This window comes from Trachymyrmex cornetzi, unplaced genomic scaffold (assembly GCF_001594075.2).
Source record: "Trachymyrmex cornetzi isolate Tcor2-1 unplaced genomic scaffold, Tcor1.1 scaffold227, whole genome shotgun sequence".
Taxonomy (NCBI): domain Eukaryota; kingdom Metazoa; phylum Arthropoda; class Insecta; order Hymenoptera; family Formicidae; genus Trachymyrmex; species Trachymyrmex cornetzi.
In genome coordinates, this window is record NW_017296923.1 from 1748741 (window position 1) to 1774686 (window position 25946).

The window sequence follows — 25946 nt, forward strand, 5'->3', positions numbered from 1 at the left end:
TGCATCAAATTAAATCTATTGTTAATTGAAAAGTCCTCTATCAATTTTCGCAATTAAAGAGATATTAATTTTTAAAGATTGATGAATAAGCGCGTTTCGTCGGACAGCCAAGTATCACACCCATCATTGTAGTTGCCAGTTTTTAAAAATTAATATCTTGTTAACGTTGCAAAAATTGTAAAATGATAGAGAACTTTTCGAATTTGTTTAGTTCGTTCTATCTGCTCATAAGAAATTATGTGATCATTATTGGATATTCCGTATACCTATATAAAAAAAATATATATACCAATTAAATGTATATGTACGCTCAAATATGCATATTTCTGGTTGAAAGTGAACGAACCAGAAGATTCTGATCATATCAGTCAGAATCCTGATTATCTCAATTAAAATTATAATAGATTCAAAGAATCAGAAAATTCTGATTTGTCCATTTTCAATTGGAATTCCAATTAATGCAACCAGACTCTTATTCTAGTGTGTACTAATTTTAAGGGAAGAATAGATTTAACATGTGGTTTGCTACAGCAAATAATAACACAACTAATTAATTAGGAAAATTGAAAATTATATGCATATGTGATTGCAAATGATATTCCATCGCGGGTTACAGTAAATCTAATACTATCACGTAACTGCAATATATAACATCTATGTTACTTGCAAATAGTAATATCTATGTTACTTGCAAATAGTATGTATGATTGTAGACTCAATGAACCACACCTACTAGGCATATCCCTGATTGAATGGGATATCAATTTGCTTTATTATGCGTACATGGTTACAATTAAATTTCCAGACACGGATACATCATTATTAACGTTGGTCCAACGTCTCGCAAAATAGGTAAATTAGACAGCATTTGATGCCTAACTGTGCCTATTGCTTTCGGATTACGGTATATTGCATATGTAGAAGCATAGCCTGAAAGGAATAAATCAAATGCCGTAGTTGCATCCTTATCGGAAGACATATATCGGTATATAGAGCGCTACTTTTGATCTGCTCTGAATCCGCTGTAGCCCAAAGCTGTTAGACGTACCTTAAACGTGAAGATTTCGATTGTTTAGGATAGATTAATACTGACTGGATAGTTATACAAACGATAAATTACGAAATTTCTGTGAATTCCGCGTGTGTGAACACATATATCCGTTCGCGCGAACAGCCATTGTTAACACAGGACAATAATAACTCAGAAAATAACGGGGTTGTGAACTGGAACGTAACCGAGACCTCTTTTTGCGAGATCGTGGAAATGTATGCAAGCACGTGAAAACGTGCGCGCACGAGAAAAACACAGTGGCATAGGGAAAAACCACGGCGAGAGAGTATAGATGCGAAAGCGGAGCTAGCGCTCCAACGACATGCAGATATCGTCAGTAATCCAGTGGGAAATGAAATAGAGAGCCGGTAATTAGAATATTCAATATTCGCGAATGCACAGGAGCGACGTAGAGCGTGAGTGTGAGTGTGTGTAATATGTACTCCCCCGTGTTTGTTGTACTTACACGCGCCGCGCGTACACATGTCAATACAGATCATTTACCCGTGAAGGGAAATATGCTGCGAATATCGGAGGAATTGATCCAGGGTTGGAAAAGCTACTTCGTAAAAAAATAACTAGTTACGGTTACATTTTTTTCCTCTAAAAAGATAACTACAGTTACCGTTACAAGTTAATGATTCTGAAACACGTTATAGTTATAGTTACTTAAAACGTTATGAGTCGTTTTCTGTTAATTTCTTTGTGACTTTTTACTTTGCTAATTTAAAAAAAGGACATTTCTAACATTTTTTTATTATTTTATTTCTTATATGCATAGAACATTCGCGATTACGCTAACATACATTATTTATGATTAATATACACTTGGAATCAAAATTTTGATATCAATATTAAACGTGTTTATATAATAAAATAAATAAAATATCCTCCTATCTTAGCTCTTAATTTATGATGAAAAATATATTAAAATATCATCCTATGATGAAAAATATATTAAAATATCATCCTATCTCAGTTCTTAAATCTATGACAAATTTGAAATATATAAACTAAAATTAAATTAGTTACTCTAGTTACCAAAAGTATTTAATTAATACTAATAATAAGTTAAATTGTAGAAAAATAATAAGTTAAATTATGGAAAAAGGGAACCTAATTAAATTACAGTTACTATAAAAATTACTCTATAACTGTATATACAAGTAATGAATTATTTCTCAATCCTGAAATTAAGTCACGTTAGATCTTCGAGGCTTCAAATGCATAAAATTGACGAATTGCAGAAAAAATTCAGTCGAATTCAGAAACATATTTTTATACAATGAATAACACGATGCTTTGACAGCATTGTTCACTGTTTAATTCGAATATACGGACTGCAATCATCACATAGTAATGTATCCAATAAACGAGAGTTTATATTTTATTTACGTGTATCTACGTAATATACATGCGATGAGAATAAAAAATAATACGGAAAAAATGCACGAAATGTCATACTATTTATCCAATTTTCAGGTTTTGATCATTAATTCTATGCTGCTGTACGAATTTCATTAAAAATTAATGTATTATATATAAACCAAATGGTATATCTTGTGCGTCACTCTACGTGAATATTGAGATATTACAGAGAGTCGATTCACAAACATAAATACATAATCGGGTTATTGTTTTGTTAAGAACTTTCGTTTCATTAAAAAATAATTATATCAGTCAATAGTATCTTGAAATGTTCGAATGTTTAAATCTGTAATTCGTGGAGTAGTATCGACATGAGTAATTGACAATGCTATGGCGACGCACTTCGTTAACTATCCATTTCCGAATAGAAAGGTAACTCGGACTTTGAGTTAGTAGCTTGAACGGCACGATGACCTAAGCGTTATTCCCGTTTACGGAGTAGTCGTTAATTACATTTAACGTCCCCATCACCGAACCGTCGCATCACGTAACATCGTGATATCGTTGGAACATAAATTAACTAATCGAGCGCGCTGGTCGTGACGTTCTCCAAGTTCTAATCTCGCGTCAAGCTTATACGAGCAACTTAGAGATTTGCTATTACTCGTGATCGAAGTACCTATAACGAATTATCGTAAAATAAAGACAAACTTTTCTATGACACAAACAGGTCTTGCTGCGTTCTTGAAATAGGATTGGATAAATTGTGAGAACTTACACGAAACAAAAGTCTATCTAGTGTCATTTAACTTTTAATCGAAAATGCAAACAATTGCATTATTGGAACATGAAATTCTGATTAGTAAATTATCGGAAGTCTCACTTTGTATTGAATTTTTTATCTGCTCTCTCTCTCTCTCTCTCTCTCTCTCTCTGCCTTTCCTTCCTCTTCTTTAGTATCTATATGGCGAAGAATCGCCTCTTTCAAATCAATAAATCGTTTTTGTTAATGGATTACAAAATTGGATAATGACGTGTTTAATTAGGATTGAAATGGAAACTCGAGACAAATTGTAACAAATACGGGAAAAAAGGTACGAACGCGGTTACAGAACGCGGGCGGAAATGTAAGGTGATAAAAGAGAAACTGTAATTGGGGATCGTTTGGTTGGCCGACGAAGCCGTTCCCACTGAAAACGCGAATCTTTTCGATTACCGGATTTTCGGCATTGTTCCGCTCGCCTTTGTTCGTACGAACGTTTTTCCGGAGTTTCGCCAATTTAAAGTTTCTGCCGTCTCATCCGCGATGCCTGCCATTTCTTGCCCTACAGTTTTCCACATTTTTTCTTCCTTTCATCATTCACAACTATTTTTCATCCTCTCACTCGGCACCTTATTATCCTACGATATTCATCTCGCTCTTTCTTTCTTTGTCTTTTTCTTTGTATTTTCCACGCTGCAAGCAATATTCTCTTAGTACTCTTTTGATCAAAGCAGTTTATCGCGCAACATCACCGCTCTTGTCATTCAATATCTCTTTAATGCAACCTCGACAATTTTGACTTTGTTACTTCATTGAAAGATTCATTAGTCATGTATACATTTTTTCTATTTAATTAAATTATTGATATTTCCTTAACAAGGTTAAATGATACACATACCTAAGTATTTCGATAAATGCGGAGGACAATGATCGAGTAGAAATGTAGCGCTTATTTTTGGAAATTTCGTTATATTTAATAATGAACAATATAGTCCCACAATTACGTCGATTGTCGCTATTAAAAGTTCGGCGGATGTTGCCGTGATTTCTCGTCGACTAATGCCAAATCTCAGCGCTGAAACAGGTCGTTTCGCGGTTGTTACACGTTAGTTTAGTGAGTAAAGGTCGATTAGCCCGGCAGAAGTCAGAGCTAAGAGCATAAAGCACACTCTGGAGCCCTAGTTTGGCCGATTGCCCACGTCTTCATCCCTTCGGACATCCGCCGTCTGCTCAAATGTCCCCCTTTCACTCCCTTTCTCCTCCCTCTCTCTCTCTCTCTCTCTCTCTCTCTCTCTCTCTTTCTCTCCTCTCCTCTCCTCTTTCTCGTTGTGGTACAATTCTCAAGAGAGCCGAAAGCTACGGCGTTGCGTTTAAACGGAAGGGACGTGACGTTAAATGGGTACACCTAATACCCACGAGTCTGAATTATACGATAGTCCTTACCGCTCATTTGGTATTCCGCGAGGATAATTTCACCTGAATCCATTAGGCGCTCGCGGATGGACGGACGAGCGGTGTTAGATCTCCTTCTCGTATTTCTGGAACATGCAAACGCACGTTGTCGTCGAGCAGAGAAAACGGAAGAGAGATAAACTTATTACGCGTTCGGATCACATTCTTTAAGGTGGCCTTCCGATGCGTATATATAATTGTATTTTATCGACTCATCTTCATCGGATTTCTCGCATTTTCATTGCAGTGAGAATCTTGTTTCATCGCAATATTTTAACGTTTGACAGAAAAAAGTTGACTGCGTCACGTTATCTTTTCTATAAAAAGAGTTTGGTAATAGCTATCAAATATTGAATGAAATAATGCAATCAAATTCAGTCGCTTTACTTTCATAAATATTTAGTATTACCAAATATAATAATGTGCATATAAAGAATCATTTAGTAATTTTTCTAAATATTTATTGGAAAATAAAATTATTTTTAGTTATATTAGTAGCTATTTCAGATTTTTTTTTCAATGCGCAAACTTGCATCGGAGATCAATTATTTATTTAAAACTGTGGCGAATACTTGAGTTGGTCATAGTACTCAAAATAAACAACCTGTAAATAATCAGCACGAATTTTGAAAACATTTTTAAATGAGATAGTAACACAGAAAAGTGGATCGTGCCTTGATAGAAAAGCCAAGAGAGAAGCGTTAAAATATTTTAACCGGCAGATGCTTCTGACAGAAGTACGCGCAAAAAAGCAAAATACCGCAAAAAATTTCAGATATACACACACACATCTCGTTGAATAAAGTTGACGGATTGGATTATAACACAAGTTAAATGCAACATACCTATATTTAATCATTCACAAGAACCGAAGTAAAATGAGGTTAAACCTCACCATAAAATAAATTTCTTTTAATTTTTTTTCTTTCTGACGGCTACTGTAATTAACTACTAAATGATATGTTTTAATGTAACGACTTTGCAAAAAACGTACGATATCTCATTATATATTACTGATATCTATCCATGATATCTCATTATATTCTACCGGTATCTATATTTTCTTAAAAAAAAAAAAAAAAAACATGATTATAATCATGAAATTCTTTATTAAACGCAAAGTATGATGTAATTCATTGGTACAGCGGAATTCATTAATATTTCTCACACTTCCATCCCGCTTCTCGAAACAGTGCGATGAGAAACAAAGCATTCAATATCATTCTTTTGATATTCATAACGGATAGAAGTTCCACCGACACGTATCGCATATCTCGGTGATCCAAGCGTCAAGCAACGTTGGCTTCTCTACGGAGAGAAAGTAATAAAGCCGGAGCTTGTATCTCTTATAAACGCACTATCTCGGGAGTATTTCGACATTGTTCGCTCGAGGAGGCAGTAATTCGTTTTTGTCCTTATCTCCACGCGATCGTCTCATCGGCGTCAACAGGTATCCAACGAGGGTTGTGCACGCTTTTCGCCGTGCACTTCACGTGCGTGCAGTTCGCTGAACTTTATTGGAGGTGGGTGAGTGGGTGGGAGGGGGAGGAGGGGGAGGCAAAGACTTGTCCGCTCATCGTGCAATTCGCCTGACGTCCTTGCGACGTGGTGAGTGGCATTTTATTTGAGAACGAAGCGAATTCCCGGGCATCCGACGATGCCAAATAAGCTGTTTCCCGCGCTCGATACAGCTTAGCCCCCTTCTTCGCGTCTTCCGCCAAATACGGCTGTGTGCACGGCACCGACAGATAAACAGCAGAAAAGCCCGGCTTTCTATTGAAGAGCCGCCCAATTGAAACGGCGATGCCTGCAGGCTCTCGTCGGTCGAGAGACGCAAGTGGGAAGATAACTTTTCGCGATCTACTTCTGGTCTTCCGCTCCCGCGAGGCCAAATGCGTATTAAACGAAAATCCGTAAGCGAATCCTCTCTGGACGATACAAAGAACGAATAAATGAACGTGGGCGTCAACTCTTATCTCTACAGAATGAAGTGGCGCAATTAAGGCTGTACTGGAAAACCCGCCGAGCAAAACCATAACATTTCTCTATTTTTATCATTAAACTGATAGAATAAATTATCGTTTACAAGTTCCCTGATATTTTTAAAAATAAAATATATATTTTTGTAATATTTTTGTAATATTTTTTATCTTGGCGACGTAATTTGATCTTTTTAATGACAAAATAACAAAAATATACCTATCATGATTTGATATGTTTTTTTATCAAATTTACAATTTTTTTCATTAAAAATCTCTAAATTATAACGGGTAAGAAATGGGTCTGTGGACCGTTTGCTCTGAGTGTTTCTAAAGTGCCTGAAAAAAAAAAATTATTAAGTATGCTGGAAAAATTAATTAATACAATGCCTAAAATATGTAAGGTTGTAATATAAAGAATTTTTTTCTTGAAGAAAGTTGTAAGTTTTCGAAGCAGTATAATAATCTGATAAATATTTTTATAATTAAAACTAAATTATTGTAGTTATGTTACAAAAATAAAACAAATTATACAACAATATATATGTATTTTGTTATTTTAGATTGTTCGAACTTGTAATTTTTTTTACTAGCGAGCTATATATATACATATATGTATATATACATAGTTATATAGTAAATTGAATTTTAAGATCAAATCTCAAATCTTTTATAAATACGGATAGACTTTGGGGACTGTGCAATGTGCAAAGAATATGTAAAGTATACATACATTATATATAATAGAAAAAAATTACAATAAAATAAAAAAGCCGCTTTGATGGATTCATTCAGTCGATTGAATTTATAAATATTAAATTAATTTTATGATCACAGTATTATTAAATGTGTTCAAATTTGATTCCATCTATTAAATTGTTTCGTCATGTTAATAATGTGAAATTTTTCACATTGTGTAGCCTTATTTTTAACTGCATACTGTTATCCATTATTAACGCGAATAAACAACATTATCCGATGAACAGAGATTAATTCAACTGGTCAAGCACTCATACAGGATACTGAATATCCCCGTTATGTTGTGCAGTCTCTTTAATAGCAGGCGAAATAGAGCTTCGTTGAAAACCATACTATTTCAAATATGCGAGATTATATAAAATACTTTTATATAAAATGTGTAATGTGGTTCCGTGTATTTTTAAAAAAATGTCGACATATATCCGTGTTAAAAAAAATCGGTATAAATATTGACTGTAGATTGTACTTCAAAATTAGCATCTCTAAATCATAAAATTGAATAGGAATATTATACATAAAGTGTAAGCAATTCAACTCTTCTATATGTATGTACAGAAATAGTAATGACAGTTTCAGAAATAGTAACTGCTTCTTATATTCCTTACAATAACAAGGATTTCGTTTACTCTGTAATATACCAGCAGCGGTTATTACACTTTCGCGTTCTTCCAAGTTTGCATTGTACGTACAGTAACAATAATTTTATGTTAGAGCCTTAAAGCAGAGGATTGCAAGAGTATCACGAGTTGGTGCCCTGCAACGATAAAGAGAATTATGCTGTAAGAGTTGAACGACGTATTTCTCTAACTTTACATCGAGGATCGCATGGCGTTCTCGCATTCGTTTAAACGTACAGAAATAAAAGTGTCTCTTTGTTTTTACGTGAAGTTGTTCTTGTTTTCATCGCGTATTGTCAAATAATTTTTAATCACTTAGCGAAAAGAAAATATTGTATAATCTGCAACTATGACAAAAATTTAGAACTTGGTTTTATTCGTAAATTTTTGCGTGTAATAAAATGTATCATTCTAAAATTAAAAAAATTAAGTCCTAAATATTTATTACAATTGCAGGTTATATGATATTTTCTCATCGATATATATTAGAATAAAACTTAAGTCCTAAATATTTATTACAATTGCAGGTTATATGATATTTTCTCATCGATATATATTAGATGTATAAATAATCCATGTTTATAGAATTCAACATTGTCGAAACATATCGACATTCAATTATGAAAGTAATCCTTATTATTTTTCAACACTTTTCTTTATCCTTCAAGCAAATTACGGATTTCAACTCGATAAAAAGGCTGTTCTTACTTGCAATGAATTCATCAAGCTATTTCCTTATTTCTTTAAACGTTTCTAAATTTTTTGTTAGACAAGGCGCGCTACATTGATTGGAACAAATGATCATTTGAAGGCGTTATGTCCGGTGATCAGTACGCCGCGTGCGGCAAAATATCCCAGCCAAGTTGTAATAGTATATCTTTGACCAATTTCGCCACATGAGGCCAAAATGAGCATTTGTTCGACCTCATGTGGTGAAATTGATCAAAGGTACACTATTGCAACTTGGCTGGGATATTTTACCGCACCTGGCGTACTTGCCGGACATAACGCCATTAGATTATCATTTCGACGCGCAGCATATTTCGTCCGACAAAAAATTCAGAAATGTCGAAGAAATAAGAAAATAGTTTAAATGAATTTTTCTTAAGTGAAGACCAGTCTTTCTATCGAATTGAAATTTATAATTTACTTGAAAGGTAGAGAAAAGTATTGAAGAATAATAAGGATTACTTTCATGATCTCGACAATAAATATTAAATTTTGTAAAAAATAGTGCATTATTTATTTATTTACTTAACAGAATATAATTATTATTATATTATTATAGTAATTAACTTTGTTTATTTAGCTTTATCACATTTAAAATTATACATAAACGACAAAACATTATTATCGTCCAATAAATGTTATGAAATACATTTTGCGACTATTGATTAACTTTCGCATCATAACGTAATTGAAACTGATTGAATTCGGGACGCAATCGTCTCCACCTTTAAAGTGTCGTGCACGTTATTGGCAATAGATTAATGAGACGTCCTCGGCAGTCGATCAATTTCTCCAATACGATGGGTAACCACGCCCATCGAACTGTCACTTCCCTCTCGATCATTTCAGATGTATGTATTTCTGTCCGTGTTGGAAACGCGGACAGATATCGAGAACGTTTCAGAAATCAAAGAAGGTTGATCTATCCTGGCGAATAAAATAAGAGCTTATGAAGAGTGAGATGGTAGTAAGAGAGAGAGAGAGAGAGAGGGGGGGGAGGGAGGGAGAGGGGGAGAGGGAGGGAGAGTGAATTGCGATATCGAAATCACTGCGAGAGATTGTGGCGAACCGCGGGAAATAGAGTACGCCAATGAAGAAGAATGGCCACCAAATTCCCGACAGGTTCTTTATTACTTCTTCGCTGTGGGTTCCTGCTTCGAGGTTAGTGGAAGGAAAAAACGAAAGGTAAGCCGCAAACGAATTTCTTCCGTCAAACAGCGCGAAATCTCCTCCAGAAACCGTCTGTCGTTTGGAATGCGGCGAAATGAATGAGGGACTTGGACGGGGCACTGCTAAATGCTTTTTAAAAGCCTTCATCAGTTTGTTAGGTGCACGAGCACGCATTCACAGACGAGCTGAAAACGTGCTTACGACAAAAAAATTAATTAACTCACCCTCTCTTGACTCTATCATGGATGTATTTAATCATAGAACAACAAAGTTGAGTAATTCTGTATCAAGAGACACGGTCTTACGTAAAATATATTTTTCTTATAATATATATATGTATATTTCCTTGTTTTATTTATATTTTATCGATTTATAAAGTCAATTGTTTTTAGAAACGTTTTGAATATTTTGGAAACATTAGAATGCGTAAATTTAAAGCATATAAAAAATATAAATACTTCTTTTTAAATATTTTTCATATTGCTACTTGAAATAGATCGATAAATATTTGTCGAGCATTCCAATCGGGATATCGAAAAATTTGAAATTACTTCTATACAATTTCTATACATATTGTATACGTTCGTGTTTACACGAACGATTTTCTACATAGAATATAAACTGGGTCAACCGGATACGAAACAAACAGATCATTTTTCTATTTCGATGCTTCGTATAAAAAAAGATTCATGCTAATTTAAGTTTAAAACTTTATGTATTCAACGAAATAATTAATTGAAATTAATTATTTTTATTATTACATTTTTTAATATGATCAAATCGACGATTTATTACATGCGCTCATGTTTAGAAATTAAATCTAACTTCTTAGAGAAGAAATCAGTTTTTATAAGCAACGATTATTATGTGTCATATATGTATATTTATGTAAATCTACTAATATAATAACTGTAGAGCGTGGAGACTAAAATTCGAATAAATTCGTTGTACGGAGGAAGAGTCAGAATTGCAAACTAAGAATTATCTTGGGAAAAGTTGTAAGCCGAACCGAGAGATATCTCGGGGATAAGTCAGGAAGAGCGGATAAAACAAAGAGGATATTGTAGAGATAGGTGTCAGGATTGCACTCACAATCAGTAAAATAACCAGATTGCACAAATACCCTTTCATTATACGTCGCGAATATATTCGGGATCGCGGGATACGACATTGCACGACGGGTTTCTGGTGGGCAACTGCAGATTCTATATAAGTTACATACAGGTTTCAGAAATTGTGGTACCAGCAAGGGTGGGGAGTGAATACCTACATGAAATAATAAGTTAAAAACGTAGAATTAATTTTTTTATATGAGGTTTTATTTTAGGAAAAATCAATTTTAATTAAATATTCACTGGATACTATTTCTCGATTTAATATTGTAGATTTCGTTACAGACTACTATCTCTGTTTCATATTTGTGTTTATTGTATTGGATAATTGAAAATACACAATAAAACAGAATATTCACGCACGATGAGTTTTATTACACTTTATAAACTGTTGGAAATATTATCTAAAAACAAAACTTTATATGAAAAGTTTCTTATATTTTCAACTTATTTTTTATAGGATCGCTCTTTTTTGTTTGATTTATAATTTTCAGAATATCCTGTATGAAAAAATAACGCAATGCTGCGTGAATATTGTCTATTATGCCCAAGAATTTTCGTACTTCTTTGGCTTCTTCGTTAATGTGCATGCGACGACAGAGTACGAGTATTCTATTTCTTTTTCTCGATCGTATTACCTTACGTCTTCGCCCTGCGGTGAGACCAGCCGACATGAATCAATAGAAGCCAACACCGCGAAATTGTATCTTGGAACAAGAAAGTGGTAGCTAACTATCGTGCCGATTTTAACATAGAGCGAAGTCGCGTTTAATTGTACTAAAATAGTATTATCTCTGTTAAGAACTCTTTAATTTTTTTTTTTTATTGTCGTTGATATAGTTACCACCGATACGAATCACGCATCCGTCATATACAAGGTGTCTCGTAACAATGCTTAAGGGGAGAATCTTAAGATCATTTTAAGACGCGAAAATCCTAACCAAAATGTCGAGGCTATAATAATCTTTTAATGTAATAAATATCAATAATTTTATCTACACATACGTAATCTTTATATCGATATTAACAAAAGGCTACAATTAGCTTTTGCGTTTAGCACTTTGCGCTGTACCACGCCCAAACGTGCAAATTTTAGACGATGTGATTCGCTAACTTCAAATGCTTATAATTAAAAAACTATTATAATATCACATTTAAAACTATTATAACCAATATACATTTTTGTATTAGAATTTTCGCTTCAAAATGATCTCAGGAATTTATAACCTTTAACGTTGTTACAGTCGTTATGGGACACCCTGTATATCTACATAGCGTGCTATGTTACCATTTTTCCACGCTAATTATTCATGTGTCATCTCGTATTTTTTGCATTTGCAGCCACGTTGACGGATATTTACTCGGATACATTTTGTAGCGTGAACACCGTACGAATATAAAGCCTTGTATGTTGAGACAACGCACCTGACGATATCGATCCACGTAGGCCTCATTTAAATGAAGTAAAACAAGCACGAAATCGAGAATTCATGAATTCAAAAGATAAAATATTTGTCGCATGATTTACTCTGTAAATGGACGAAGCGTTTTCAGCTTTAATTAATCTCCACAGGCATTATTCTGAATAAAATACAATTCCATCGGCTTTTTTGCAATTTTTAAATTGACTTAAGTCGGATCCAGACCGAGCAAACGAGTGTGAACAAACATGAAGGAACAATTTGCTTCAATGAGCAAGTTGTTTATTCGTGTTTGTTCACGCTCATTTCCTCAGCTTGAATCCGGCTTTAGACGGAAAGATATTTTCGTGAGAAATCGTTGCAAAAAAATCGATATTGTACTTAGTTTTACAATTATGATGTACATTTATAAATATTATATGACAGATAATATTTAAATATAGATCATAATCGTAAAAATCTTTCTGTATGATATATGTCATCATTCTGGACACGTATATGAAATTGTTCGAAATGGATTCCGACCGGAATTATTTCGTTTTATCTAAAAAACACAATAGAAGTATATGAGAAGTAATTGAACAATTCTGATCGGAATTCATTCCGAATAATTTTATAATACGTGCTTTGTATAAATGACAATTCTACAAATGGTCTCTTCATGTTTATGTCGGCATAATTTTATAAATGCATCTTTGTCTCGATGACATGCTACGTCATACTGATCTGGAAGTAAAAAATCTATTAATTTTTCGTATTTAGTTTAATAATAAACTTCTTTCTTTTCTTGTACGTACAATACAAGGTATTTTCATATTTTGATTCTGTTGCTTATCTACGCGATTGTTATTTCAATAAAATAATCACGGATAACTATTTACGAACATTTGTATAAATATAAGTTATTTACTTATATTTGATTTATTCTTGGAGCCACAAAACTATTTTTATTTTGATTTGTATAAATCTCGTCCACTATAAAAATAAAAGAATTTTATTCTTTTTAATTGAAAAACTAATGATATGATTATTTATATTAGATAAAACTGCGTGAGATTATTTTTTATAAATGATTTCTATCATAAACCTTTGTACATTTAAAAAAATGTTATATTTTTCGTTCTAAAACAAAATAAAATATCAAATTATTGATAATTTTTTCCTTGCTTTTTGTTGAGAAAAGCTAATTTCTATTGTTCCATATATAGATAAATGCTATTTCAAATCTTTCAATTAATAATCAGTGATTAATCGTATTTATGAATAATGTGCTGAACAGATTAGCAGAGAATATTTAAAGCATATTTTTTGTTCTAAAACAAAATAGAATACCAAATTATTGATAACTTTTCCTTGTTTTCTTGAGAGAAGCTAATTTCTATTGCTTCATATACATAAATGCTATTTCAAATCTTTCAATTAATAGTTAGTGATTAATAGTATTTATGAGTAATGTGCTGAACAGATTAGCAGAGAATATTTAAAGCGATACGTTATTTCATTTTAATGCAGGATTATTCAGTTAGTCAAATTATTCTATCAGATTTGCATATTATCGGTTTATATGCCAATTCATTACGCTTTACCTCTAACAAATGTAAAAATATTAAAATCTACCGAATTGCATTATTAATCATAGCACGATGTGAAAAAGATGAGCTCTTTTATGACGTGGTATTTCGTATATAAAGCGTGGTACATACGTAATTAATTATTATAAATAAATAAACACTTCAGCTTTAACAATGCATAGGACCGAACCTATACATTTTGGCAGCTGTTTGTTTCTCTCTGACGCATTTGATGCACAATACACAAATAATAATCTTTAATGTCCCAATTCCATCAAATTAATGGCCGTGCAGTGAACTGTAGGAAATTAATCCCCAAAATTGTTTATTTGGAAACATTATATTTTATTTTTGTTGAAATTAACATGAAACCAATATTGAAACTTAGATACTAGAAAAGAGCGGGAACAAAGTATTTAATATTGTTACTTTTGTGATATTTTAAGCGGTAACGATCTTTGACTCTTCTGTCTCCATATCTATTATAAAGTTACAATTAGTCATCCGTAAACGCAGAGATATATCCAAATCTACAAGTAACATTTTCTTGTTGCTATTCAGGTCTCTCTATTGTAACTCTATGCTAAGCCAGTTTACCAGCAATCTGATAATTACGTTTTCATTGAGGTGCATCGATCATCGCCTCCGGCATAGCGCAGTAAATTCAACTGGTACTTGCAAATTACTATTAACGACGTTACTTTGACATTAGTAACACTGGAGACTAAACACACAAGACTAAAAATACCATATTTAGTCGAGATGATATTTCGTTTATTATTACAATGTATTATTAGCTATGTTGAATAAAATGCAATAGAATACGAATCAATCAGAGCTATAATAGCTGGGCTATAATAGCTCTGATTGATGCTTACTGATATTTTGTGCCTAATAATACTTTGTATGAATTTACACAATTTTCAGTTTAAGCAAACCGTTCATCGATTCTTTGTCGGTCTTAAAACACAATTTTAAACCAAAACCGAAGTAGTAATATTACAAATTAATTGACAAGCAATTTAATATTATTAATGTAAATAACCATCTTAAAAAGCTGTTAATAATATGAAAATAATGGATATTGTAAGTAATGAACACTAAATTTATTATTTTAAAAAATATGGTATTTATCGCTGAGAGCTTCTCTCAGAGATGTAAATTATTTAAATTAGATTAGTTATGTTTTAATTTATCTACTTTCCACTTTAGAAATATTTCGAACAAATTATGATTATATGTAAAGAAAAAATACATTATGATTGTTATACTCGTTATTGAATCTAGGCGAATGATATTGTTTTACAAAACGTAGATATCGACAGGCGACGTTGATGCTTCCTTAAAATCAGCAGTGCAAACACTGCGATATTTTCTTTAAATTCCGCTCTAATGCAGCAACTCACAGCATCGCGATAGCATGTGATATGTACCGCCATCGATTCCTCACAACCATCTTTATCTTGTTCCTAGACCTGTTTAAGAATGTTAATCATAAATATTAATATTCAGTTTCTAGAACTCGTTGCTTGCGCTATTTATTCTTACTTATTAAGTATTGCAGCATAGCAATCTACTTTATAATTTCAGTGTTGATCCGGCCATCTGTCCATTCATTTATCCATCCATCCTTTCGTCTGTCCTCCCGTCTGTCTATTTGTCCGCTTGTCCATTCGATTGTCTATTTGCAAAATTTCGGCTTAATTTTTTCAAATTCTGTTTTCAACAGTAGATGCTCAAGGACCTTAGGTCCCCCGAGGCAAAGTATGAATTAGATCAATTGATCATAAGAGAGGAAAGTCAAGATAAATTTTAACGAAATTCTTCTAATAGAGTTACAGATTTTTCACTGCATCGCTTAATTATATCTGTTGCAAAGTTGTTTATTTCCTTGTCATTCTCTTAAACATCAGATACTTGAGTAATCGTATCTTAATATGGAATTACTGCAGTCATCAGTAGTCGTCAGTAGTTGTCAGCATCCATCTGTCCTCGGGACTGACATTAAGTGTGACAGGAAATGCGAAACCTCCGGGTAGTTACAGTCGTGATCTAACGCAACGGCTTTCGGATAGATCATCGCAATCAAAGCGGCTGTTCACGCAATCGGGGGTTCTCGATCTGATATCCAGGAGTGGTCGCTCAGCAGGGTGATTCCAGATGGCTGGTCCACCACTATTTATCCGGACGGGAAGCGTAATGGCGGACGTACAATCTTGTTACTGCGCGCGGTGATATGGGCCAGGCCATAGTGATTCAATAATTCAGCACCACGCTTCGCCGCCGGCGCTATTTCGTATCTCGAGAGTACTGACCTATATGTGTACGGGGTGGCTACAAATAGAGACGCAATGGGATACGGAGGTTCAGGGTAGACACCTCGTCCGTTCGACCACTTCATCGTACACGTCCAAGGTCTCCGTGTCACGCGGGATCCCTAGAAGCGTTTACCTTCGTTCCGTTGAAAGCGCATAACCCCGGCCAAGGGTCGGCTTGCACGAGAACAATGAGAGTCTATCCTCACTGTGAAACAATGATGGAACGCGCTTCGGTTAACCTCCGAATTGTAGATCGCGTCGAATCACACAGATACTCTCTCTCTCTCTCTCTCGAGCCTTTTGTCCTATAATTGTTAGTCTGGCAGCGATAAGGTTGTATCAAATGACGGGAAAGGAATTCGGCTGCGTATCGGACCGCACGTGGCAATCAACGTTATACCTACGGTCGTAATACGTTTTAATGGCCGTATCTGCAGGCCCGCGTGATTAGGAGATAATGGTCGCCAATGGCGGAGACACGGTTGTCTCGATGTATATATCACAACGATGGGATAAATGTGGCGGAAGAATCGTCGCACGACGGAAGTCGTGTCGTTCTACAGGGCTCATTCATACCGAAGATTTCATCTCCGGCAAACCGCCATTAAGTGTTCCGGTATTTAATGTAACTCGTAGCTTCTTATCCGGCATCCCGCTGATTTGTTCTTCGACAAGAGATTTTCTCTGAATCTCAATACCCCGAATGAAAGTTAATCTCAAAAGTCATTGCAATCAATCTTGAACGCACGTCAGATGTTGAACCTACGAGAAACCCATTCATATCCCGTCCACAGTTTTTATATTGATTCTAACTTCCATCGAATTGGTTCACAAATTTTCAGACACTTGATATATAGAGAGTTATTTCATTGTTATTGGAGGGCCAAAAGACGCTAAGGTGTTTCGAGAGAGATTGCAGGAACCTCGTTGCAACCTTTGAAGGGCGCCTAGTCGACGTTGGTCCTCGAGAAATCCTTCTGCCTTCAGGGCAACAAAGGATTTAGGATAATCCTGAAATCCTCGAAGTGTATACCAGTATATGTATAGCGCTAAAATGGAATTGCACGACGAAGCCAAAAAAGAATCGATGCTAGAACGGTTCTCGCGACTGGTACTTATATGTATAATCCAGAACGGCGAATCGATCAAACGCGCGTATATTGTTTTTCTACCGTATCGTAAAACCGTATCTGTCATGTTAGCACCTTAATATCTTATATAGGACATGTTAGGAAGGAAAAGTCTATCGAATATTGCATTATTCATGTAACTTTGTTATTTCAAACAGCCGACATTATGAATTTATGAGCATCAGATTTTATATCATCATAACTATAAAGCTATGATTTTCATGTTAATACATTTTAATCAAATTATCCATTATTATGGATATTATTCATTATTATAGATATTATCAATTATTATATGGAAAGAAGGATTACTGGAGTAAAAATTTTTAGCCAAGTGCAGGTTTGAAAATGATTTTGTTAGACTATCAGAATAATTGTTTTGCAATACAATTAGCAATGTTGTAAAAATTTTCACGTTCTAGCAAGCGTTCTACATAATTTATATAATATTTCGATAGTCCAACAAAATTATTTTTAAATCCGTATCTAGTTAAATCTTTAGATTCTTCCACAAAACTATTCATTCTGTGTGTATTAATATGTTTATTGCTATTTAAAGATTTAAGTACATATAAATTAATTATTACTATTAATTATTACTATTTTTATCAAAATGACACAGTTTAAGCAATCCGATCGATTCGATTTTTTTTTTCAATTGACCTGTGTCGTGTTTTATTAGTTAGAAACTAACCGAATTCATGATTTTATCTTTTGCAGAGTTTCGAGGTTGTTCGCGTGCTCGATATTTTGAATCAAAATTGCAAATTACAATTGAAGTACTCATTCAATTCGATCAGTTCGACATTTTTCCAGCAACTGACTCTTTATATAGCGTTTCGTTTTTCACCAATTGGAACATAATCGAATTCGCGTTTTATCGATTATCTCTCGAAGTTTTGTGTTTACACGCTTTCGCGTGTAACATGTTTCGAAAACAGTGGAAAAGATCGAAATGCAATTATCGCGGATATAAAAAAAACTTCTGTTGCGGTTTTATAAGCGGCACGTCATGCAATAATGCGTCCTCCACGGCCGTTATAAGTGACCGAAAGTAATACACCTGTGTGACGACCGTGGAGGAGGTGATTTCATGACATGCCGCTTACAAAACCGCAACGCAAGTTTTCATAACATGTTTTCCACATTAGCGATCTACCGCATGGCATAAAAAAAATACCGTAAATACGTGATGTCGACGTGTGAATTCATTTCCGGCAGTAGCTCTCGCGAATACTCCCGCAGAAATGCGCGCGCGCCTCTTCCTGCACGCTCAATTCCCGCGAGAAACGTCCCTAAAATAATCCCGAGCGCAAAACGTGTCGTTATAAAAATTCCATCGTCTCTCCTCGTGCCAACGACGGCACGAGGAGAATTTTGTGTTCCTCGTATGCCGACGTTTTTCTCTTCTTCAGCCAGCACTCTCTTGCGCGCCACCGTCATCGTTCCCACCGTCACGCGTTAAGCGCGCGAGCCCGCCGCCTCTCGTAAATCCGACTCTTCATAAATTTTTCATCGAACTTCGAGGAGGCACGTAACCATCCACGGTGCATGGCCCCGACAGGAAACTGCTCGTTCCTATCGATCTCGTGCGACTCGCCTACATTCCGCGCGCGCAAGTCGACTAGCATGACACATCGCCTACGCCGTATTCGCAAATTAATTGATAAATATGAGACGATGGTATAACGATGGTTGTCGACCTTAATTGTAGCACAATTAAGAAGGTGCCGACAGGTCTCGGATAAACGCTACCATCACCAAGTCGCGAAGCCTGCGCCAAACCAGCACATGAAGGAAACTGAAGAGTAATACTATAAGGTTTCCCACGTAGACGAATCTTCCGCATCTCTCAAAGGACTGACTGACTGCGGCTCGCGAAGCCGGACAGTCGCGAATAATTAGTTATACTAGCGATTGCCCGCGATTCCTTACAAGAGGCAGCTTTGAGCGAGCAAGCAGAGATAGGTTCATCTACCTCTTGTCTCTTCCTTGCCGATGTCTTCCCTTTATTCTGACTTTCGGCGAAAACAGATGTGACCTCGATTCATGCAAATTATTACAACACCCGACGGATGAATTATGAAGAAATTTCGACGAATAATTTAGACGAATATTGAGTAAATGTCGTGTGTTTATTTAGGCGAAATGTTACGTATATGTGGTATTTAAGTGGAAACATCAATAAATTATTGTGTTAAGTTATCAAGTTTTAAATGTCAAATTTAACCGTAACATATATATATATATCTTGCGATATCAGTGCGACAAAAAGTATTTAATTAATAATGTATGAAATGTACCGTGAAATAATAACGAACGAAGGAATGGTGCTACACGTACATTAAAAAAACATGTCATTTTATCTTTTAAGACAGATTCTAGACAGATGCGCGCTTCGCGCGTGTTATTTAGCTTTTGATTTTTTATTTTTATTACACTTGGTTTGAATATTTAAGGAGATCCTAAAATAATGGAATAATTAACATTTATAGATCAGAAAGTTTTCCAAATTAGTTACAGATTCCAAACAGATTGTAAAATTCTTTTACGCAATTAAAATACGTAGGAACAAAAGAAGAGGTCGATTTAACGAGAAAAAAATCGAAAAAATTAAAAACATCGCATTTGGTATCTGTAATTTTTCAACTTTTTTCGATTTTCTCATCGCACACCTTTTTTATGAATATCTTTATCTTTAAAGGAACTACTGACGTCATCCACTTTATCGATCGAATGCAATAATTTCTATACCAATTTTTCATATGCATTACTTTCACAGTTTGGAAATCCATTTCCAGAATTAAAATAGACAATAACGTAGTTCGAACTGCACGATTTTATATGAAAAACGAAAAAAATTGGAAAATTACAGTTTTGTTATCAACTTTTGGTCGACTTGTAACAATATATACGTATGCTTTATATAAAAGTTTTATGCTTCGTATGTATAAAAAAATAAATTTTGTCCGGATTAGGAATTATATGGAAGAACAATACTGTGCTTTTAGAAATAAATCTAGGAGCTTTAATATAAGATAAAAAATTGTGTGAAAATTTTGTGTTATATGTGCATGCAATATTGATGTAATAGTAGATTTATATCGATGTTTCATAAATCGTATGTATTATAAATCACATGGTGGAAAAAAACAAGATGTATTATTGCATATAATAACAGCAGCAATGTGAAGGCAGCCAATCAATAATTGATCACAAATACAACTACAAATTTAAAATAACAGCTGACTTAGCGTCAACTGTTAGCAGCTACATTGCTTTTTAACATCTGCGACTAATTTCTGATTAGTATGGACGAGTGCACATTCATTATAATGATACATCTTTTTTCTATCACATGATATGTGTAAGTTGATAAAACGACGGTTCCATCGGAGTTCAGTCACGCCAGTATCTCTTTAATTGTGTAAAAAGATTTTGCAATTTGTACTAATTTGGAGAACTTTCTAACTTATGATGTCGATAATTCTGTTACATTAGGATCCCTTTAAATGCATAAAATTAACCCTCCGTTAGTAAGGTGAACTTTTAGAATGTATCGGGTATGGTGGGATCTATTCGATCCCATGCTTATTTTTCATCTAATTAATGTATAAAATGAAAGAAAGAAGTAAATAATAACATAAAACTTTATCCTGTGTTTATTTACAGATAAAATTTATAGATAAAAATACAGTTTTATACGTTTATACTTTATAAATTTATACTTTAAATGAAACAAAAAACGCTTTGACTAGGGGAGTCAATGAACCGTGGGGTCATTTTTATTCCAACCTTACCAACGGAGGATTAATATTACACTTATTATACTAAACTTCTCGGTACACAAAACTATCAAAATATGCGATGACCTAACAACCGTTCATAAAGTAAACGCAGCGAGAGAATTGGCAACAATAGTTGCTTTCCATTTACACACAAGTGAAACCGAGTCTGCAGTGTGTGAGCTCAGTATTTTATACTCAGTCAGATTAATGACGTTACTTGCTTACTTTGGTAAAAAGTTATCACATGTTAACACAGGTTCATAACCTCACTTTGAAGTGAGTTTACGAGACTCACTAAAGCACACAGTCTCGATCTTGTGCAGGTTATAGGTAAAAACTCAGTTGAATCTCAGTTAGTGACGCATTTCGGTACGAGAATCTCGGAATATCGTCTTAGAATTTCTCGTGTCATTGAAAGAAACATTTTCAAAATTATCATTTCAATCAGTGTCATTTGTTTTTCTCGTTTCGCCTCGACGTCTTTATGACAGTTATAATAATATAATGTGCTGCCTGGTTATATAAATATTTCAAATAAATGAAACGAGATAGTCTCGAGTGTCTCGAGATAAAGTTCGGAAATCTTGAGAAGCGAGAATATCGGTCCATCGAGACGGGAAAATTGTATCAATCATTTGTTTTTGTCGAGTCTAAATCTCGGTATTGGTATTTTCTCGTCTCGTCTTTCTCGAATATATCACTAATTATCTCACTTATCAGAATGCAAAAGAAACGCGTATTCAACTGAGTTACGACGTCACAAATGAGAATTGTCTAAGAATCGATGTAAATGGAAAGATAACTAATACTTCAAGTATCGATTTAATATGCATTTCTTAGAAATGGAATTTTATGAAATATCCGAAATATTATCTATATTCACTCGTATGTATGTTATACATTATACAAGTTCACGGAGGAAACTGTGTGAAATAATATAACGATATCTCGTATAATTTCAGCGTAAAGGAAACAGAATAGCTCTTTTATCTTACAAACGCGGTTCGCGGCGTAAGCATTTACAAGTTGAATCGCCCTGGGCACATCTTGACGGTGGATAACATCCAGTTGGCTTGAATGTAAACGCGAAACTTCGGACATTTTCGCTTCCGGGGGTTACGGCTGGCGGGCCGATTAAAATTGACCGGCACACGCTGATAGCAGGTTACCGGTATGCGGCGTGTAACGTGCAACTCGAACGGTTCTAGCACTCGTGCATATTAAATCCACGGTGGTACACGATTTAACTCCTCTCACACAATAGATTCGTTCCGCGCGAGTTGCCGCGTCCCGTAAAATCGAACGCAATCGCTCTACGCCGCGGAAACAATATCTCCCGCGGCTTCTCTCATCCACGCTTTTTCCGTTCCATCCCTTTCTCTCTCTTTATCTCTCTCTCTCTCCCCCCCCCCCCCCTCCCTCTCTCTCTCTCTCTCTCTTTCTCTATTCTCGACCTCGGCGCGCCGCAGTTTCCCTTTTGCCGCCCCCAGCCGCTCTTTCGTTCTCTTTAACATCGCGCCAGTGGCGACGACGAGCGCTTTGAACTTTTCCAATTTTCACGCGATGAGATTCAACTACGGAAGTGAATGAGACGTCAGTTGTAATGTATAGAAAACGATCCTTAGTGGCGTTTATGGTGACGATGTTACATTTCCCTTATGTATTAACGAGGTGATCTCAAAGGAAAATGAGAGCACATGTCCCGGGAATTTTAGATAACACCAAAAAGCGCAAGCTTTTAATCTGATCATTTAAACAGGTACAGAGACTATGAATATATGTATATATGCGGAAATTAAAACATCGCGTAAAATGCGTATTGCTTCGACCGTGACAACGTGCAGTTACCAACGAAAACTTACCTACTGTAATTATAGTAGTATGACCAGATATTTCCGGATGTACAACGGGACAATTTTGTTGGGCGGGAGAGGAGTAATAAATGTTCGCAATAAATAAACGCTTCCTTTGTGGCATTTTAAACGCGAATTATTTGTATTTTACTACATTTTTTATGCGCGTCCGATTAAAAACCGTTTCCACCAGCAGATTAATCTGATTAATCTCGATTCACTTACTCTTCATTTTTTCTAATTTTAAAATTAAAAAAAGATGAAGAATAAGTTGAACCGAGATTAAAGTTAACTTATCAATAGAAATGATAACTCTCGAAAATAATATGCAAGCATATCTGATCAGAGCCCAGTTTCATCAATGTAAGATCAACTCTAATCTCGGTTTAATGTACTTATCTTTTTTTTTTAAAGTATGAATTAAAGGCATCGTCAATTTTTAATTGTGAATTTTAATAGATAAAATCAAATCTGTAAAAAAAATAAATAATATAAACCTTAACTTTTATGATAGCAAAAATTCGTTACAGTTTTGACAAGTATAGAACTTTTTCCAATTTTTATATAATCCGGAACAATAACAAATTTGTTCTATTTTACGAAGACCACTATTATTGACGGAATAGTTAAAATTCAAATTGCCGGCAGAAGGTTAATATAATCGATGCGAACGTGTACCAGTGATTAATGATCAATTCAACGTTTAATTTCAGAATGCCGACCGCTGAGAGACATGATCACACCGTCCATGTAGCCCAGGAGAAGTTATCCCAGTTCGACACGTAGGTAAGCAGCGCGATAAACTGACCCAGGCTCGGCGACTTCAAATTCAATTGCCGGCCTGCCACTTAACATGCCACGGGCAACGAACCGCAAATTCTTGCGCCGCGCGGCGCAAATGCGGTAATTCCATTAAGAACGTTCGTTAAGCACGCGGCACGAAAGAAAGATTTCCCGAGGGTACTTAATACTATAACGAGTTTGTCGTAGCGGCATGCTGTTGACGACGTGAGCGTTTCCGTGAAATACTACGCGTGGAAGAGAGAGGATGCACGGTGACGAAATTTCAGAATTTCAGTTTCGAAATTTGTATCCTTCTGTCGTGGATACGCACAAGAAGAATCCCTCTATTTATACGCGGCATTGTACGCCGACAATTGTTAAAATGTAATTGAATGTGCATCATAAATAAGCTCGCTGCACTTTGATCTCCGCTCTGATGAACTCTAATCTAGGAGATGACGATACACATGAAAGTGGACCATCGAGCGCTCACTCACTTATCCACCCTGCGGTAAGCTTCTCACGGTCCCAGATTTACATTTCGGGGACACGCATATACGCTTTTCGCAATTGAAATTCAATTTATCATGGTTTTGCGAGCGGCCCGCGGTTAACTTTACGCGGATGCGCGGCTAGAAGCGAAGAGGACGAATAAATCCGCGCGTGGTTTTACTCTCGGTGATTGACTCGATTGCCGGTGCTTCCGGTTTATCTATTGACGCATATACAGGTAAATACGCGAACGAGATGCTGCCATTTAGCCGAGCCAATTAATTAACACGCGCACTGCTGCCCCCTTTTTCATTTCGATACGTGTGCTCCCATTATACGCGCTTCGTATATCGGATATCGAGGTCGAAATGTAGAACATTATCTGGTAGTCAAAGTTCATACCTCAACCACTGCTTTTGTATTCTCAGGTTATGAATGCTGTTTCTATAACGAGGTATCGGAAATACGAATATAATACAGTCTTTATTTGTTTCTTTATCTCGTTTCGTTTAGGATTGTAATTTTTACGAAGCAATTGCATTAATATAAATCTCGTATATAAAATATAACTTTGATGAATATAACTTTGATCGCACGAGTTACATCTTTATACGCATAGATTTGTATAAATTTCCGACATAAAAAAAAGTTGCGGATTAGTTAATGTGATTAAATATGTCGGTAACAATAATAATGATTATACACTAATTGTGATTTAATAATATGTATAGTAATTATATAATATACGCGGCAAATGTAATTAATTTGAAATAGCGCTATCGACTCTACGGTCCAGTAATCACGAAAATCGAGATTAGTTGAAATGACATACGGATTATCTCGCAAAGTAACTCTCTATTCATTATTGTGTATTTAATATTTCACGTTTAGTACGCATTGGCGAACTATTGTGCGGCACATCTCTTCGATATCTAATTTTCACGAAATTTCCATTGTAATGATCACTACGTGATTCAGAACTAAATACTTCGCTAATATCTGATGCAGAATATTATGCGTATAGAATAATAGGAATAGAAAAATTTTTAATTGGGGGTAGGCGATTTTAATAATTCAAAATTACCGAGAGAAAGAGAGAAGGGAGGGAGAGACAAAAGAAAGGAGAGTGAGTATAGAAATCGTCAAATAAACGAACGCACGCACCGCTTGCTGTAATAATTTGCTACGGGCGTAAGGTCACATGCATATCAATGCCAATATTAACTGATTTTAACCCTCCAGAGCTAATAGTAAAATCAGTAACATAGTTACTGATATGCTGGCTATGTGAGATCCATTTAATTTATATTAATTAACACTAGAGTGCTATATGGATACGTAAATTTTGCGTATAGCGAGATCATTGAGCACTAATCTATGCTTTCAATGGTATTACGAGATCCAATCCTCTATACTGAAAACTAGGATAAGCGGAAACTAACTTAATTTTATCCGTTTTTTTTTTAATATATCAGTCTTGATCTGGTAGTATTATAACAGACAGTGCGATAAATGATATCAATTTTTAAGCACTTTTGTGTGTATTCTTTTGTGTTATTATTTTATTTAAATGTATGAAATATACACACA

General features: G+C 35.0%; 1 protein-coding gene across 1 annotated transcript in view; it reads left to right on the top strand.

Annotated features, from left to right (window-relative positions):
• kek5 (leucine-rich repeat, immunoglobulin-like domain-containing kekkon 5 protein) overlaps positions 1-25946 on the top strand; it is a 273744-nt gene that overhangs the window by 190359 nt on the left and 57439 nt on the right. Inside the window, exon 5 of the mRNA XM_018506571.1 lies at positions 23795-23867. The gene's annotated coding sequence lies outside the window, so the exon portion shown is untranslated. The remainder of the gene's footprint in view (positions 1-23794; positions 23868-25946) is intronic.